Source organism: Dipodomys ordii, unplaced genomic scaffold (assembly GCF_000151885.1).
Source record: "Dipodomys ordii isolate 6190 unplaced genomic scaffold, Dord_2.0 Scaffold24, whole genome shotgun sequence".
NCBI classification, from domain to species: Eukaryota; Metazoa; Chordata; class Mammalia; order Rodentia; family Heteromyidae; genus Dipodomys; species Dipodomys ordii.
In genome coordinates, this window is record NW_012267240.1 from 7,141,673 (window position 1) to 7,145,052 (window position 3,380).

The following is a 3,380-nucleotide window of genomic DNA, read 5'->3' on the forward strand; positions in this document are numbered from 1 at the left end:
ATTTTTTTCCCTATTGTAATATATGAAGATTGAAGTAAGTGAAAGAGAGGAAAGGCAGTAGTAAATAATCATAATTTGAAATAAAGGTATAAGGGTGGAAGAGAAAAGTAATTTTACTTCAGGAAGTAAATAGGTTACTTTGTGAGTTTTTCACCTTTTGGGGTGAGAAAGGATTTAGAGTCTTAAGACTATTAGATCTCAACTTAGTAAAATCTTGTATTTTTTCAGGTAGATAAAGAGAAAGAAGAGTTAATTTAATGTTTGAGATGATCATAAAGTTCAATTATCTAAGGGACTTCCTGTTTAGTTTATTTTAAGAATATTGACTACATTGTTTATTTTAAGTTGTTACTTTAAATAGTTGACTTTTCTTTTACAGCTAAGTGTTTAATTCCATTTTAAAGCAGACTAAATGGCATAAGACAATGATGGCAAATGGATTTCACATCATATGTCTAGTGCTAGAGCAATTAGTTAAGAGTATTGGAACTTTGCACAGAAGACTTGTATAATTAACAAAATTTGTTTTAATTCCTTGGAGAAATGCTTGCTGCTTTTTTTTTTTCTTTTTTCTCTTTTGGTCGGTCGTGGGGTTTGAATTCTGGGTGTGGGCGCTGTCCCTGTGCTCTTCAGCTTAAGGCGAGCGCTCTACTGCTTGAGCCACAGTGCCACTTCCAGCCTTTTCTGTTTATGTGGTGCTGAGGAATCAAACCCAGGGCCTCGAGCATACAAGGCAAGCGCTCTACCACTGAGCCACCTTCCCAGCCCTAGTTGAGTCTTAAATTTAGTGAGTTAGGGGAATGTGTAGGTTGAGAGGCAAGATACATTAGTAGTAAAAATCACCATGATAGTAAGACTGTCCAGTAGTATCAAATGGAAAGGACAGTAGTGGAGGAGATGAAATAGGAGACTAGTTCAAATGATAGAACTTTTTCTACCACTGGCTCAAGTGGTAAATACTTGCCCAACAGGGATGAAGCCTTGAGTTTAATTCCCAGTAGTACTCTACTGTTTGTGTGTGTGTACACACATACATATATGTATGCATACACATATATGTAACATAACATATACATACATATATACAATTGAACTACTGTCACTGAACTGTAGAAAAGCAGTCTAATGTTGCCTACATCTAAAAATGTAAACTATGATTTAAATGTAACTCTGGTAAGAAGAAATTGTGCCTTGCTATATCCTGACATAACTGTTGTTTTTGTCAAGACATATTTGGCATAACCAACAGAAACCATTGAATAAATGGATAAATGCAGTAGAAATGAGTTACAGTCAATCTACCACTTGAGCCATGCTCCTAGTCCATCCTTTGATTATTTTTAGATGTAGTTATATTTAGATTGGCTCTTGTTGGCCAGGGCTAGCCTTAGCTCATGATCTTCCTTCCTATTCCTCCTGACTAGCTGGGGCCACACACATGTGTCACCATACCTAGCTTGTTTCAGTGTATTTTAACTAACTTTTTACATGGGCTGGTCTCAAACCATTATCATTTTGTTTTCTACTACCTGAGTAAACTGAGATCACAGGTATGTGCCCCTGTACCCAGCCCAGCTCCTGCTGATGTTCACCTAGAGTTTTTTTGTTTGCTTCTCTTCACAGACTACAGTTATAAATAAGCAAATAACTCCCTGATAAGGGAGTTAATGTCAAAACCAATAAAAATCATAGTAGAAAAGAGTCTTGATTTATTTTTAAATTAAAACAAAAGTTTTTGTGGGTCATGGAGCTTCAACCTCAAGAGGCCTGGGTGCTGTCCCTGAGGTTTTACATGCAAAACGAACATTACCACTTTGAGCCATAGCTCAGCTTCTGGTTTTCTGGTGGTTAATTGGGGATGAGTCACTTTCCTGCCCAGGCTAGCTTTGAGTTGTGATCCTCAGATTTCAGCCTCCTGAGGAGCTAGGATTACTGGTGTTAGCCACCCAGCTTGGTCTGACTTTTAAAATGTGCAAAAATTTTGAATAGACTTTTTGCTATGAAAATGGACCAACAGGCATATGAAAAGGTACCCAGTATAACTATTAATGAAGGAGGAAATGAAAATCAAAACAACTGTGAGGTATCAATTTTCACACCAATATTATGGCTATAAAAAAGAGGGCTAGGGATGTAACTCAGTGGTTGGAGGATTTGCCTGAGTGTGTGAAGCCCTGGGTTTGACCCCCAAGACCACAAAAAACAAACAAGTCAAAACAAAACCTCAAGAGAAATCCAATGCTTAGCTAGTTTTAAGTCTTGATCCTCAGATCTCAGTCTCCTTAATAGCTAGGCATAATTCCCAATAGCTCCATAGATTAACAACCTAGGGGTGTGTGTTTGTGAGTGTGTGTGTGTGTGTGGCCACCACCGCTTCACTTCTGGCTTTTTGGTTATTAATTGGTGATGTGAATCTCATGGACTTTCCTGCCCAGATTGGCTTTGAACCACGATCCTCAGATCTTAGCCTCCTGAGTAGTTAGGATTACAGATGTGAGCCACTGGTGTTTGGCAACTGCCGAGTTTTTTGTTTTTTTGTTTTTTTGTCGGTCATGGGGCCTGAACTCTGGGCTTGGGCGCTGTCCCTCAGCTCTTCAGCTCAAGGCGAGGGTTCTATCACTTGAGCTACAGCGCCACTTCCGGTTTTCTAGTGGTTTATTGGAGATAGGAGTCTCACGGTCTTTCCTGACTGGGCTGGCTTTGAACCGGGATTCTCAGATCTCAGCCTCCTGAGTAGCTAGGATTACAGGCGTGAGCCACCGGTGCCCGGCAACTACCGAGTTTTTAATGCCTGAGCGATTTAGAGGCACTTACTTAAACCATAGTGCAAGTGAAATTAATAAAGACATAAAAAGTGGTTACCAACGATGGGTAAAAAAAGGAAGATGTTAGGTCAGGTTATAGAGTAAAAATAGCAATGTGGAGGAAAAAAATCTAATTTACTGGACAGAGACTGTAATTAATAAAAGTGAGCTGGGCACTAGAGGCTTACACCTGTAATTCTAGTTATTCAGAAGGCTGAGATCTGAGGATCATGGTTCAAAGTCAGCCTTTGCAGGAAAGTCCATGATACTTGTATCACTGGAGCAATGGCTCCAGTGGTAGAATGCTGGTCTTGAGCAAAAATGCTCAGGAACAGCCATTCAGGCTCTGAGTTCAAGCCTCTAGAGCAGGGTGTGTGCATGCACACACGAACACACACACACACACAAGTTCAAGCCTCTAGAGCAGGGTGTGTGCATGCACACACGAACACACACACACACAAGTTCAAGCCTCTAGAGCAGGGTGTGTGCATGCACACACGAACACACACACACACACACACACACACACACACACACACACACACACACACACACACACACACACACACACAC